Source organism: Corvus moneduloides, chromosome 18 (genome assembly GCF_009650955.1).
Source record: "Corvus moneduloides isolate bCorMon1 chromosome 18, bCorMon1.pri, whole genome shotgun sequence".
Lineage (NCBI taxonomy): Eukaryota > Metazoa > Chordata > Aves > Passeriformes > Corvidae > Corvus > Corvus moneduloides.
This window is the reverse complement of record NC_045493.1, coordinates 13,023,800-13,040,403: the sequence shown is the minus strand read 5'-3', so window position 1 is coordinate 13,040,403 and position 16,604 is coordinate 13,023,800. Positions and strand designations below refer to the sequence as shown.

Sequence of the window (16,604 nt, the reverse complement as noted above, 5' to 3'; positions counted from 1 at the left end):
TATACAAAAGCAGCCAAAAAAAAAATCTCAGCAGGAAACACTCTACCAACAATCTCTTCTCTCACCACTGCACGTGGGGATCAGATCAGGGTTTCCTCTCAGCTCTACAGCAAATGCAAATACAGCCCCACCTGGATGTCCCCTGCCTTGCTCTCATGCATAAACATCAGCCCCTCTCTGGAAAACACCAGCACAGCCCACAGTGAAATGCAGAAACCCAGATGATGAGAAACCTCCTCCTCCCTTCCCCCTGTGAGCCCTGACCTGGGCCAGCTGGTAGTGGCATCACTCATGGGACAACCAATATTCTGCTCATGAAAATTGACCTTGGTCCTTTTCCCCTCCCCATCTTTCATCCAGATGTGGATGATGAGCAGCAGGTGCTCTCCCTCCCCAGGCAGAAAGTCACCAAGGGATGTTTTAGCAGCCCCATTTCTGCTCTGTGGTTTATTTATAGGGCACTTCGACATGTTCTGCCATTCTGCAGCTGCCCAACTCAGGTCCCAAAAGAGAACTTTGCTCTTGGAAAGCTGAGGCAGAGAGGGAAGGAAGGGTATCTTTTCTTTGCTAAAAATTCAAATGCAGACAAGCCCCTTTCTGGATTAACTGTAAATAAACTGAACTACATTTGAAAGCAATACTTTTGAGAAGCTGCATTTATCATAAAAATTTTGCAGCCATACAGATAAGCAATCAAGCAGATAAGCAAGGACCCAGAGCAGCAAGAGTGCCCTCTGATTTCTGGAGCAAGAGCTAAAATCTCCTTCTCCCAAGGCACCCCAGGTTGCAGAGGAGATTTAAACACTGACACGGTTCCAAACCAGAAACAAGACAAGGCTTAAGGGCACTTGTGTTTACATTAAAGGACTCCCACACACACTTTATGCAGATATTTTATCTCTCTCAAGCAGTGATTTACAGGAAGTTTCAAAGGTATGTTTTTCCCTTTCCTCCATTTCGTTACAGTGGCAACTTTCAGTGCCTCTGCTCAGAACTGGTACGAGGACTAGGATATCATCCTGCTGTAACTCAAACAAAATGAGATACAAATTTTGTCTGAAGGCTTATATGGGAAGCCATAAACATCACTAGACAGGGCTGGGCTTTGTCCTAGAACCAGCCCGCAACAAAATATGATATCTGAATTTAGTAGCATTTTATGACGCTGTAGGAACATCTAAAAAGACATACTTCATACGATGGCAGGCCAACACCCCACCTTTTTAATTCAGCACATCAGCACCACAGCATCAATCTCCTTACAGCAACAATCAGAAACCAGACACATTTGGAGCTTTCTGGTGTGCAATAATGCGATGAAAAAATCACCTGCTCCTTTAAGGAGCACTCCAGCAAGATCAAAGAGGGCAGAACATTACACCAGACCGTGAGTTAGTTCTAATTAGGCACCAAAAGAGAGCAAGAGTTGAGGAAAAATAAATGGAGACCAAATGAGCATCCCCAGAGCCCAGTGCTTCCTCACTGGGTTTGCTCAGACTGCTGGGGCACTGGGGGTGTTTAGGAGAGATGCGTGGAAATAAGACACTGTTGGATGTGAATTGAGATATTTAGTTTGAATTTCTGAAAAACTTTTCCCTTGTAACAGGTTCTCTGCAGGTGCTTTGCCCCTGTTAAGATGCTTACTTGGATCAGCCAACTGCTGACCCCTAAAGCAACAGGTCAACTTTTAAAACCTCATCACTGCAATTTTATACCTAAAATCCTTCCCTCCAGAGCTGGGCAGTATCCTCACAGTCCAGCTCATCCTGCAAACTCTGAGAGTACAGATGGAAAGAAAACACCCTTGTGATGTCTCTGAGGCGCAGAGAGAGAGGAGGCACCAGGCACAGAACTGAGCACGCAATGCTGTGCATCAGAGATGTCCCTTCCTGGTTCTTACCCTGCCCAGCTCAAGCCTCAAATGAAACTTCTTTTCTCTTCTCTTGATAATTTTTTATCTAACCATAAAATTATCCACCAGTTTTGGTTTTAATCTCACTTGACCCTGGACTGCCGCCACAAAAAGCAGCACAGGACTAAAACAGATGCAAAGCCACAGCTGCAGGTCAGACTGTGCAATAAAAATCTGCCATTCATGGAACTCAAGATTTCACTGAAGCTCCATTTCTTAGATTTCATACTTTTTAATAAGAAATAAAACAAGTATCCTGCTGGGAGATAGTGGTGGCAGTGGCAGATCAGAATTAAAAACAATGAATCTATTTTAAGTTGTAGTAAGAGGAAGGTCTTTTAAAATCAGCATTTTGTAACTAGAAAGGAAAATAGCTCCTGATGGAGCATAAATCCAAATTTCACATCTAAATCTTCTCTCTGCTTTAGTGAGCTACTTAACAGGAGCCAAGTCTTCCATAAGCCATCAGTAATTCTGAAGCTGGAGGTGCAAGGAACAACAACTGTTTAAAATTGCAACTCTTTCAATATCCTTTTTCTCTGAAAACAAACAAGAAGCCAATCCTGCACCTGTGGAAAAACTGTGAAAATGTTAAAATTCATCTTTCCTGCAGCATCATCAGAACTGTAGAGCGAGATCATACAGACACTCCTCTTTGTAAAAGAGGAATAATTTCAAGTAATGTGGTGCCAGTAAGTGCTATGATGTTATCCATGACTCATAGAGGCAATCAATGGCTTGTCTGTACAGGAGAAAAATCACCAGGCCCTCCCACCAGCCCTCACTGAAACACCATAAAGATACAAACTACACATGTACATTATTCCGCTATAAAAATGGCTCTATTCATAATAATGATTTTGTTCTGGAATTGCAGGCATTAGCCTTGAATAAAAACACACTGTATCCCAGAAAAGGGTGTCTACACAAGGAAAGCTATTCTGGAACTCATAAACTATAGGAAAATAATTCATTCTGGACCAGCTGTGTAGGTCACTTTCTCTCATACAGCCAAGGGATGCTGTTCAGAGACCCCAGGCATGAGAGGTTGTTCAAGGTGGTTTGGCCTGGCTAGAGCTGGGAAAACTCTGACTCCTAAGCCTGGCAGGAGGAAAAGGAGGAGGACGATTACACTGTGGAAGTCTACTACAAGTTTAGACATCATTTGAGCACTATGAGTAGGCTAAGTCTGGGTTGTGCGAGGATTTAGGGAGCCTGGATGAACACCCGCCTCGTGCTCTCCCTGACTCACCCAAAATTGAATGAAACACCCAGGAAAGGAAGATGTCACTGTTTACTTCCCACATTCAGAGCCCATCCTGTGACTCATCTCCTCAGTTTTACATTCATAAGGAAAATGAGAAGAACCCTCCATGGTCCCCCTGAGGGGTAAATTTCCATCACCCAACTAAACTAGGAAAAATTCCATCACCTTCCATTCACAAACAAGCCTTACTCCTTTAGTGCTTGACATCATTATCCAGTGAACCACACTGGCACAGAAAAAGAGCCATAATGACAATTAGTGTTTTCAGCTGTAATAATAGTAAGAATAATTTGAAAGTACAAACGATACTGCAAGAAAGAGTTAAGAAGAGCTCCCAGTACATTTTTAATATTAAAATCAGACCAGAAGCTGTCAAGATATAAAAAATAATAGTGTGAGAAAAGATGATAAAATCCCTTAAAGCTCTTCTCATTCTCTCTTCTTCTTACCCTAATTTGATGTAAGGATAGAACTTGATGTAGGACTCACAGCCAATTCACAGTCCTTACATTCAATCTTGATTACACATTTGTGGAGACAGAGATTTGCTTTGCAAAACATTGCTGGTCCAGCAGCTGGTTTGGAAAGACAAGAAAAAGGATGCAATTCAAAAAAAAAAAAAAAAATTCAACTTAATCCAAACATCTAAAACTGAAGAGAGGTTAATTAACTTTTGTTGGCTTGGGACAATGTCTCACATCCTTATCTCCAAATGCCTGAGTCAAACTTCCGTTGCCCAGACTCCTCTGCAGCTGCACATTCTGGCCACCCTCCGCAGGAGTCAGCCCATCTCATTCCAGAAGGGTGTCAAAGCCCAGCCACACTCCAGCCTCCCTTTCAGGAAATCAGGGTATGTCTGGAATTCGTTCATCCTCTCCCAGACACTGATACCTGCAGGGTGAGAGATCAGCCCTGGGAGGAGCCCATTTCCACCCAGGAACTCGGGCGCCGAAGGTGGCCAGTGCAGACACGTGTGTGGCAGGTTCAGGGGTCCATGGGCAGAGCAGTCCTGCCACATCTGAGCTGTTGGCTCCCTCTTCACTAAAGCTTCTCCAACCAAAAGTTTTAGAGGCTTTTATTGCTCCCTCTGAACCCTGTAGAGCGCGAAACATAACTAAGGCACCTGGTTTTATGGACTGGAGTAATAGAGAAACCACATGCCTCTGTTTACTGAGCACTCTGCTTCCAAAAAAGCTTTAAAGCAACATCTCTAGCCTCATAAATCTTTTGCCTACTAAAATACGTTTTTAAGTGCAAAATTAAACCATGCATATGAATGAAACCCCTGATCAGGCCACACATTCAGTCATAAATTGTATTATTGTGTTCCAAAGCAAGACAAGTGCTTTGCCTGCTTGCCACTGCCAGCAGATTAAGTTGGATGGTGAAGTTTCTGAGCTGGTGCTTATTAGAGTTTTTAGCTTGCCTGCATTTTGCACAGTCACCCATACTGAAAGACATATGTGCAGCAAGGCCACCTACAGATAGTAATAAAACCCTGCTGTCTGAAAGGCTGCCTATAAATCTTATTAAAGTAATCCCTTCCCTGAACCCAGATTATTACATTCACCTTTATGGTAGAATAAAAATTAATTTTCTCAGCTATAATAAGTGTATGATAAGAAGGCATCGCTTGGGACTAAATAAAGATTATAATTAACTCCAACTGAATAAATCTAAATTTAGCTTGGACTAGCAATTTGCTTTCATGCATTTTCCTCTACGACTGAGTGAAAAGGTACAGAAGGATTAGCATCCCATGCCAGTTCCAGCACTGCTGTCACAGAAAGGACTGGGGCAGAGTGTAATCCAATACCCAAAAGGCCTGAAGATTAATTCAGGGTTCTCTATCAGCAAAAGTTTGGAAAACTGTAGAAAAACAAAACGGCTCAAAATTGCCATTAGCCTGGCAAGGACAACACAAAGCATCGGACTCCAGAGGGAACATCGCTCCCTGTGCTCCCTAAATCGGTGTTAGGCAAAGGCAGGAGCTCCGCCCCAGGCTGCTGAGAGCACTTTTAGGGGAAGCACTGTCTGTGATTGCTGGATTTTGCTCTTTCCTACCAAGCATCTGCTTTTGGGTGCTGTTGGGAAGGGGCTGCTGGGCCAGATGGGTCTGTGCCCTGACCTGGTACAGTCACTCTTAATTTGCTTTCCCTCACCTGCAACACGTCACAGGTGATCCCAAAAGCAACTGCAAAACAAGGTGCCACAACATTAAACAAGGACATTGAAGCAAACAAAATAGGGTGAAGTAAATGCATCAAACAAACATGCAAAGTTTACCCTGGCTTTTCACTTAGTTGAAAATAAAAACCCTTACAGCAGCGCTATACCCAGCAGATTAGAGACTTATCCTTTTTCGAGGAAACAAGGCTCTGCTAATAAAGGGTTGAGGAACTGCCTTGTTAAGCCAGTACCTCATTATTTGTGTTCTCTGGGAAGAGGATTGTTAACAGCGTTATTACTGGGAAGGAGGAGGCCCAGCCTGTTCATCAGAATGGACCCTGTATTTATCCGAAGCAGGGAGCAGCGTGCAGCCCAAGCAGTAAAGCTCCTGTGCCACCTCCTCGGAATTTCATGAGAGCCCATGCAGACCTCAGATTTGCCTGGATAAGAAGATTTTATCAGGTATAAAGCTGCAGCTGAAGCATTATCTTTACAGCAGAATTGTTCTCCAATTGGTACATTTATTTCCAAGGAATGGAGTTCTTTTACCTTAAAGGTGACAACAGTCTGAAATTTAAAAAAAAAATAAAAATACTAGAATGAAATGTAAGTATGTGTGTAATGCACCACTCCACTCTAACACCTTAAATTCACCTCTCAGGAGGGTTCAGCTTTCCTAGACAGGACACCCATCTGCCACCCCAGCACCATTATTTCTTTTTGAGAACAATTCCTGCCCAAATATGAAATTACTCAAAATTATGTTGTCCAAACCTAAGGAGAGCAAATTCCTCCTGAAAAATTAACACTGCCTGCTATAGTTAAACTTGTCACAGCTCCTAATCCAAACATCCAGCACCTCGATAGTTACAAAGTGGAAATTTTATTCTATCAGGGTGGAGAGAGATCCCCTTTGCTCTACAGGCTACCATCATGTTAAGGCCTGGAAGGACCTGAGATACAGGACATTGAACCTGTGGCATGTGTAAGGAAGGGCATTTCAGGTAAGTTTTAGAGGCATTTATTGCTCCCTCTGAACCCCGTACAGTGGGAAACATGATAACCAAGGCACCTGGTTTTATGGACTGGAGTAATAGAGAAAACAGTCGCAATAAAAAAAATTTAAAAACTCTTTAAACATCCCTAAAATAGCTTTTCCTGAAATATAGGGGGATGGTTTCACCAGCTGTGAGTAATGTGCCCATGCCAAGACCCCATAAAAATCTTTATGTCATCCCATGTTTTATTTACTCATCTCTGCCTCACTCTCATTTCTGGCCAAAATCTTTGTTGTTCAAACTATTTATTCAAACATGTCTGATAGGAAAATCTAGAAGTTGGGTAACACATACCCCTGTAGTATTGCCTGTATATTGGACAGAGGCACAGTGAGGTCCCATCCACGGACTGTACAACCCACAGGATAATGGTGTTCCTAAGCCAAGTGTTCGTGGCCTCACAGGGAAAGGGAGTTCTTGCCCAAATCTCCTGGGTGTAAAATATTCTTTCCATTAAGGAGAAGAGGATCATTTCAATGGATGAAGGACACAGAACAAAGACTGAGGGTGAGTCTATAGAGGAAAATTGTGAGCATGGAGAGAGCAGGGGGACACAGTGAACATTCCCTCTCCAAAAGCCAAGCGGAACTGGGAGACAGTCACGGGGTTTGTCCAGCTCCTGCCTCCTCTGACAGAGGCAGTGTAGGTGTTTGCAGAACTAACGTTTCCCTGCCCAGACCAATTCCCTGAGTGGTGGAAGGGAGTTTCTCCCCACATCACATCAGCACAGCCAAGGCCACCTCAGTGCAGACACCGACAAAGCTGCTTTGGCTGCCCCCACCTCAGAGCAGGGAGGGTGCCCAAGAAAGGACATCCCCCATCAGTTTTCTCATTTACTGTGGCTGTTGCAACGGCTCAGCTTGCCCTGCTGGGCTGATCACTGGCCTAACTTGCCATTTTAGTTTCGACCAGGGTTGTTAATACCGTGGTTAAAAGTCAAAGGCTGCTCTTGGCAAGTTTCTCTGTGTCTCTTATACAACAGCAACAGGGAAATTGTCCTGCCACTTACAATTAGAGGCATTAGTACAGTGGCTAAAGGTCACAAATTCATCAGCTGAAAGAACCGAAGGACAGAGCTACTATTGCAAGTTAAACTGAAGTTTAAAAAACACCTGATTAACCATGGAGAGGTTTTGTTCTGGTTACCTGGAGAGGAGAAACAACTGCTAAAGCAGCTGCCAGCACTGATAACCCCAGTGCATCCCTCCTGGTGATGCCATGAAGATTTTTGCCTTTTCTTTTATACCCCTATTACACCTTTTTACAACTTCTGTGTTCCTAGTGCTTTTTGCCTACATTCTTGGACAAACTAAGAGACTAAACATTTTAGAAGCTTTGTAGCCAGGGATCAGTGTGCCCCAGACCCCAAGGTCCTCTCCAGAACACATTCTGTAAACTGAGATAGAACCATCCAGGGGAAGGCTCCTTGGTGTGGGGGGCTCACTTGAGCTTCTCATTGGGGAATCTTTGATAGATCTGCTAATTAGTAAAACCTATAATGTTATACCCAATGTTGGGGGGGGGGGGAGACACAGAGACACAGAGAGAGGGACACAGAGATAGACTCGGGGGGCTGCATCTCGGTGCATATGACCTGGACGTGTGCACCTAAGGATCCTTAAAATAAATACCAAGGTAAAATCCCTTTTCCCCTTCTAACCGTGTATGACTCTTGATTTTAAGACCAGGAAAAGGCATCACTGGCACCTGATAAATAAGGTTTGTCATGGCCACTGGAGGTTCTCATTGCTAAAAAGAAGGTTAGGAGAGGGCTCCCTACCATTATCCGAAGCAAAACTCATTTTCCCTCAGTGATATTTCATAAACAACAGAAAATGAATACATGTATGGGAGTGTGTGGATATATTCTTCAAATAACAGAGAAGCTTTACAAGGCAAACACATTCACTAAAGGCACCAGGTGATTGCAAAAGTAAATCTTTTAAATATATGCTCTAAACCATTAGCCAACTGTGAAATATTTGTATTCAGTGTCAAAACATCTACACGTCACACAAAGCCAAGAGACTGACAGGAGAAAGGGCAGGATTTATGTTAGCTGGGGTCCATCTGTCATGGAGATAGGAAAGCTGAGAGAGAGTCCTTTTATTAAAATCACTCTCTGGCTGCAGATATTGATCTAAGCAGCTACTGTTGGACAGCAAAGTGCGTCCCCATTGCTCACGAAGTTCCTCCCTGGCAGAGCAGGAAAGGACTGGGGTAAATGCCCTCCCCCCCAGCAAATGGCACCCCAAATGGATGGGCAGGCAGCAAGGGGCACTGGCATAAACAGCACCCCACAACACCACGGCACAGGTGCCTTCCAGGAGCTAGGAAGTCCCTCTCAGCTCCTCTTCCCAAATTTTCAGGAAGCCTGTTTTGCTCCCAAACCACCGAGGCAGGTTGCCATTACTCTCAGATTGAGTTCAGCTTTAAAATAACGCAGAGAAACACAGTGCTGAATGCATTTCCTGCAGTCCCATTTTAAGGAGCAAATGTTATTTCAAAGGGATCCTTCCCTAAATCTGCTTCAGCATTTTCCATTTTTCCTCTAAGCAATAATTTTTCCCCTGGTTTGGGCTGATCCCTCCCCCTCAGCTCCTGAAGGACCCAGATTTTGGCTGTGCTTCTCTTTACAAACCCCAGCTTCTGACTGTATTCAGTGGCCTTGAGCATTACACCTAAACCCAAAATTAGTTCCTTTTAGTTTCTGCTGCTGTTTGTGGGCAAACAAAGGAACTTGATGTTCTACATACTACAGACCTTCTACATTCCTGCATCCACAGGTTACACAAGCACATCATTTTAGAGCACTTCTGATTCTCCCCATGTAAGCATCTCTCTTTGGAGATATTGGAAAATTCCTTGCATAAGCTGAAAATTACAGGATATTAAAATGTTGATTCTCCAGAGGCACTGTCAGAAAGCAGGAAGGTTGGTCCAAAGCCTTTCTCCAGAACAATGGGCTTTCACTGGATTCTCCATCCTGTTGTTTCAAAGCTCTTGGAGGAAACGAGCTCTGAACTGATGGGCCCAAAGAGCCATGTGAAACCACAAAAGCAGCTTACAATAAACCCCCTGTAAAGTCATTAAGAACACAGATATGTCTTGAATGCACAGAAAATCCTCTGTCTCACCAGCACACATCCATATCCCACTGTGACTGTAATCCCAGGAGAGTCTATGCCATGCATGGCCCTGCTGGGGACTGAGATAAAACAGAACAGAGACACCCACAGCAAAATCCAGGTGGAGCAGCAGCCCCTCAGCTCTGCCTGAGCACTGGGAGCAGGTTGGTGACCCTGACTACCCATGCTGGTTTTGGGGACCGCTAGCAGCGTAGACAGTAAATTCCTGGCTAAACCTTTGCAGTGTTTAGGGCTGTGGAAAGAAGTCAGCTTTCACTTAGGTCTCGCAGCTGAACTCCAGAGGTGCAGGCGGTTGCTTCCAGCAAGGTTTGTGTCCCCATCCTGCAAATGCACACGCACAGATGTCATTTCAAGTGTGTGCAGCCTCCCTGTGTTAGGGAGTTTTCCCACTGGGGAATTTAAGCACAAGCTACAAAGTTCCAGGACAGAGACCTGTGAGGTCATGCAGCCTTTTAGCTGCTTCAAAATAAAGCTGCACGGCTTTACAGAATCCCCATTATTAGTTCAGAGATACCTGGGCCTTTTTTCTCTGAACCCAGGCTTCAACCTGCACTTTGCATTGCCCTCACCAGCAACCAATACTACACTAAGCAGACTCCCAGAGCAATATACGCTCTCTGACTCCCACAGGAGCAACCACACGGGCCTGATTCTGCAGTCCAGACATCACTGAGTTATCAATTCATGTCTGCCTCTCAAGGAACAGCACATGAAAACACGAATCCTTCCTTTCTAATGACAGCCTGGTTTCTTTTTCCGCTGCCCAAAATATCCAGAACAAAAGTTTCTGTTTTGTCTCAGATTTCTTTACTTAATTCAACATTTTATTTTTGGAATGACAACAGCCGCGAGCAACTCCGTTAATTTGTTACGGAGTGAGAGAGCTTTGCATTCCAAGTGTGATTGCTGACCTGCTCCCCTGCTTATTGAAACAGTCCTGCTCAAGCACATCCCAGTACCAGAACAAAGAATAATTTCTCATGCTTGAATGCATTATTTTACTTTATGAATACACATTTGACATATTTTACAAATTTATGGTAGATGCTGTCAGAAAGGACAAAATAACCCTCCCCCGGTACCACTCTTCTCTTACTACAGCAATCAAAGGCTGCAGCTTGTCAATCACACGTGGAGAACGGCTCCTCTCGGGGAGAGCAGAAGGAGCCTGCAGCCTCACCCAGGACTTCTTGGGTGTTTGTTTCTCTTTCTGTTGCCGATTCGCAATTTGGAGTTTGATTTTCTAAGCACAGTGAAAATTCCCAATAGCTCCGGAGGAGGCAGTTCAAGGAGATCTTGTCAAAATATTTGTGTGTAAAGAGAGTGAAACCTTATTATGACTTTCATGCTGTGAGGCACCAAATACAGTTACCTTGCTCACAGACAATTACTAACTTACAGGCAAAGAATAAAAACTCTTGAGCAAACCCAAAATTTGTATGAGGTCATACTTGCTGTGTGGTTCACTTGTGTCAGTGTATTAATGCAATAAAAGATAATGAGCATTAGCTGACAGCATTTTCAAACCCTCCAAGAGTCAAGAGGAGTAAATTAGATCAGATTTGAGATTGCCTGGGAAGGCAAAAACTGGATCTAATTCTTTTCTCAATGACAGGGGAATTATAAAATTGAATAAGAGTCACAGGACATCACTATCACAGCCCAACATGCCTGGGCACAGCATTTGGGTGTGCTGAGGATGCAGCTCATCACAGCTCAGCATCTGCCTATTTGAAAATGCCATCATGGGCAGCGACAGGGACAGCAAAAGAGCCGTGTTCACCTTCTGCTTCGTGGCATCACCTATAAACCTCTGTGTGGAAAAATCACAAGTGCAGTTCAAGCTTGAGTCAATTCAAGTTCAAGTCATATCTTATTACATCCAGTACTGCTCACCAAGCCACAGCCTAGAGAATAAAATTCTGCAGAAATTCAGCATCCAGGTCACTTCAGCACTCTGCTTTGTCTGGCATTTCTATCTAGAGCCAAGCACATAATTCACACTGCATAATTTATCCATGGGATTTTGCCCATGGAACAGCCAAAGCAGATAACAATTTCTTCATACTTACTTATTTTTTAGAAAATTCCGTCAACTTCTCCTCTGCTTCTGCAAAAAGATTATGAACCTCTGGTTTTGCTCTTCCAAAGCCTGAGCTCTCAGCTAGCTGTGATCAGACAGATTAATTCACCTCTTGTTCAATCTCCTGCCTTTAGCTATTCTAGTTTCCTGAGTGGAGGGAAATGTGTACAAGCACTAAATCTCAAACATGCTATTCTAACATTTGGATTCCATTATCCTAGAGATAACATATAATCCTATAATGATATGTAATAAATTAACATTTAATCTCATATCAGAGAGTTCAAAGGGATCAGAGCCAGCTGGTGCTAAAATAAGCATTTGCTAGAGGCTGCGAGACTGGGAGCTGAGGATGAGATGTAAGATCTGAGCTGCTCTGATGCTTTGGCTTGGCAAGAGTGGTTGGCAAGGAAAGGATCGAATAAACCCTGGAAATGAAGGGGACCATCTCTGAAGCCAACCAACCTGTGCCCTTTCACTGTCAGTGAAGTCCTCGCAGGCCTTTCAACAGCAGCAGAGGAAGATTCCCCCCTCAGAGCTGACAAGCAGAGAACGTGATCAGCACAGCGCTGCTCTGGGGATTTGGTTTGGTGCTTCACTCATTCCCTATTTGTCAAGGGGCCTCGAGATGTGATGAGGCTGGGAACAAGCACCCAAGCTGGGGCTGAGCTCTCTCCAGCTGCAGAGAACCACAACAATCCAATCCTTTCCTCTGGCCCTCCCTTATGCTCGCACAGAACTGATGGAGGATGTACAATTTCAACACAGAGAAGGCAAAAATAATTTTTCATTTTGTTTCCCTCTCACATGCCTTCACCACAGAGCTAGTACACCGACCACTGCACAATCTTCATTAATAATGACAGCTGTTAATAAAGTTTTATCCATAGAGACTTCCTTATTAAACGCACACCGTGGGTCTGGTGTGAGGGATTTGTTTCTCTGGAGACAGGCACAATTAAACCCCGGGAGAAGACGCAGCCTCCCGAGACAAGCAAGGCAGTGACAATTACCAAGGGCTGCTGACCCAAAAAAGAGCAGAGAGAAACCCCTGACTGGATTCCAAAGTCTCTCCAGCTTCCACCAAGCCCAGATTTCACTGTTAGGGGAAGGGGATAAAGAATTGTCTTTATCCTCCCACGTGCTCCATGTGCCACCTTTCCTCGTCCCAGCCATGTCCATGGCCTGGAACATTTTTCTGGAAAATTGCAGACCTTAATCTTTGTTCGTGGGCAGCAGCAGGAAAAAATCTATTGCCATCAGTGAGATTCAGGTCTTTTTTCTGTATCCAAAGACACACTTCACTGCTCCATCTCAGACTGAAATATACTGTAAAAAGAACACTCTCAGCCAAGAGAAGCAAGAATCCATCAGACACAACAGTATTTTTTAATTCCTGTCAATTCTCTCTGTTAGTTTTTAGCGAAGACACATCAACTTCACTGCCAAATTAACTCGAAAGCAAAGGCAGCTAAAAAAAAAAGAAAAAAAAGAAAATCAGACAGGACAGCCCATAAAAATATACCGTGAGAGAAGTTTTACAACTTGACACTGACCACAGTTCTGTATCTGAAGAAAACTTAATAAATAAAAATAACACAAACATTTGAAGTGTTACAGAGTTATCTTTGCTCTGGCATTTAACACACAGTTCTATTACCCTTTCTCGATTAGCCAAATGAAGATCAATGTATCTATAAAACTCAATGTCATGTTAATGCAAACCTTAAAAAAGATAAAATGTCTTTTATCTCGGTCTTAGGAAAACCTAATAAAGAATTAACAGTCCATGAAGCTGTGGAATTTCACTCAAGGCTTTACTTTATGCCAGGACTTCCTACTCCATTATTTTTTAATGGACAGGTTTCCCCAGGCTTTGGAATATGTCAGTACAATTGTACATTGTCATTAAAATTGGTCCTGTGTTTTCCTTCAGAGCTGGGATAGGAACTGCATTGTAGTATGTGAACTTAAAATACAGAAAACACCCACAGTGGATCAAAAGTGCAGATCTAGAGCAAGTGTGAAATAAATATGGAAAAAAATGTAAAAAGTAATGATTTTGATAATGATCTGACAATTTATGAGGCAAAATTTCCACCTGCAGGATGAGCACTTTGGATCAGAACTCATTTGGAACATCAGCATTTCAAATAAATATCAGAAGCAACTGCCAGGAATCTACTAACAGCACACTAGATGTTGAATCTTTGAAGGGAAGCAGACAAATATTAGTCTAGGACTTTGCTCAAGATTGGTTTTCAGAATTAACAAGCCTTCAGTGAGTGACACAGGCCACGCCGGGAGCTGGGATCCGTAAAGCCAGACACCCCCAGGCTCAGTGGGAAACTGGTGCCATCCAAGTTCCCATCTGTACTTGTTTCTACTGACAAACACACAGCAGCAACATCAGAAATCTCAAATGCCAGCACTTAAAAGACAAATCAAATCCAACACTTCTGCACACATTTAAAAAGTTGCTTGTTCTCAAAAGGGCCTGAACACTTGCAGCTCCCACTGAGACTAAAGGAAATGCAGGTGCTTCCCACTTCTGCTAATTGAGGTGGGCTTGGCTTGCATGCCAAGGAAGGGACCCACTCGTTTTAGATACCCACAGGTGATTCGAGGCCACAGTGCCCAGCTGCAGCAGGATGCTTGTCAAGGGGGAATGTGCCAAGAGAGAGGAGAGGCACAACACGGAGCCTGAGCTCAGATACTCTTCAAGGCTGACAGGTTTGGCCTTCTGAATCAGCACAGGGAGAAAAGAGACAGCAGTAGGCAGGAAAAATACTCCCAAGGAAAAGCAGGAGGCAACAGTCCCGGAGAGAGCAACGGGAAAAGCAGTGAGCAAAGAGGAGGTGGCAGGAGCAGAAATGAAGTTTGACTGTACACAGACTGACAGCTCACTATTTCCATTAAAAAATACCCCCAATCCATCAATGATTGGTCCAAAAAGCTAAAAGCCACTTTGAAACCTTTCTTTCCCCTCTGGGATAAGGATGTCTTGCCCTTAACCCAGCTGAGTCAGGTAGAAAAACTTTCCTGCCTCGAAAGTCCCTCCAGCACTGCATTCTCCCCGAGGAGCTGTGCTATTTGTACCAGTTTACTTGGGACCATCCTCACCTCCCCTTCTACCCCTGCTTCTCCCTCTGCTTTGGGAGAACAGCTGCTTCTCCCAGGCACTCTGAGATTAATTATTCTTGGCTCTTCTCTTGCACAGTGCCTTGATCTGGAAAATTTATTTAGATAACTTCTCAGGCAGCGTATTTATCTGCTGGCCTCAACATCTGCCTGAGCATAAAAGTCAACATCTGACTGATGACAAATGTCATGCCAGTTAGGTATTGTCCTCTGCCAACCTCACCACCTTTGTTCTGGAAGACTTGGATCTCATGGCAAGGAGCCTGAGTGTGTCCCCTCCTTCATCCTTGAGGAACAAGCACAGGTCTCAGCCAGAGTGAGAAGGGGCATGGGACAAGAGGAGAGGGCACCTTGTCCCGTCAGGACACAGGGACAACGCTGTACTCAGCCCTCCAGAACAACAGCACTGCTCTGTCAGTCAGATGTAGCACCAAAGAGATGAGACCCAATTTGGGACAAGAAGAAAGGCCACCAAACACACCAGGTAGGGGGAAACCCACACCATCCCCATTTCTGCAGTGCCACCCCGAGCACCGAAGACATTCAGGCTCCCTCACCACCCCCACTGTCCCATCATTTCAGCCCGGGGTAAGGAGTTGTCCTGTTGCGAGAGGACGGGAACAAGGCTGATGTACTGAGGCACAGGTGCTTCTGCCTCTCCGTGCATGGATATGGAATAGCAGCCCTGGATGCATCTCGCCCTGCAAATTCATCTGCTGGCAGAAAAGCTTATTTTGCCATCTTTACTCACCCATCCTCTCATACACAGCAAGTACATTTGGATCACCAAGGTGGGATGTTAAATTAATCAACAGGAAGCACTGGCTCCCCAAAGGCAGCCTATTCCAGATCTATTCCTGGCCAATCTTCAAGGAATGTTCTTCTACTCATACAGAAAACATTTAAGAACTGCAAACACAAGAAAATACTGCTCTGTGCAGCAGGGTTCAGACCAGCATCCTTTGTTGCCTGACATGGAAAATTCCATCACTAGACCCCATCTGACAAAAGTCCCTTCCAAGAGCCACAACTTAGAAAATTCTTATAGAATTCTTATAAAAGCCTGCTGCAAGCTTGGAAAAACAAACAAACAAAAAAAAAAAAGGTAGAGAAATAAAGACTTAGTTAATAAAAAGCAAAAAATCCTAGCCCTTTCCCTTTCAAACACACCCTTTGAACCTCACCATCTCCACTGAATTTTAGATGAAACTAGAGCCAAATATTTATAGGCAGCCAACTGTGAATGACCCTCCCCACCCTCCTGGCCCTCAGAGCGAGGCTGGGCAGACAGAAACATGAAGATGGAGGGTGAATTAGCTCAGGAGGGGGAACTTGTCAATCAAAGTTGCTAATGCAAGACCACGGCAAAACTCGGGGTTAACCTCAGCAGTGACCACCTGTCAGAGTGTGGCACTCCGACTGCTTGTCAGCGAGCTGCTTTCAAGGACAAGGATGCTGCTGCACAAGCCTTCCTCAAACTCAGCAAGGAAAATGCACCTGTCTGCTGGGCAGCCATCAAGGCTTCCCAAAGTCTGCAACCAAGTGAATTCTCAACAATTCCCAAGTAAGTTACAGAGAAGAAAAATGTGCAGTATAAAGGATTAATACAGATAGAGGCTCCACAATGCTTCCTTGGGCTCCTGGCACATCATTTCTCAGGAAAATCAGAGCACTTCTTGTATAAGCACATCTGACTGAGGCACAAGATTGCACATGGAGAGATCAAGTGTGTTCCCTCACATTTAGCATCAAATTTAAAGCAATTCCACACAGGAATGCAAGGTCCACACACCAGGGAGCTCCCCAGCGTGTGTCCAGACAAACT

The 16,604-nt window shown here is 44.2% G+C and overlaps 1 protein-coding gene across 2 annotated transcripts in view; it reads right to left on the bottom strand.

The window, feature by feature from the left end:
• The window catches only part of TMEM132B (transmembrane protein 132B), a 221,604-nt gene that overhangs the window by 159,475 nt on the left and 45,525 nt on the right, over positions 1 to 16,604 (bottom strand). The window contains exon 1 of one of the 2 annotated variants that reach the window (XM_032127942.1): positions 8,713 to 8,717. The exons of the other annotated variant lie outside the window; for it this stretch is intronic. The gene's annotated coding sequence lies outside the window, so the exon portion shown is untranslated. Of the gene's footprint in view, positions 1 to 8,712; positions 8,718 to 16,604 lie in introns of those variants that run through there. 2 annotated transcript variants of the gene reach the window in all.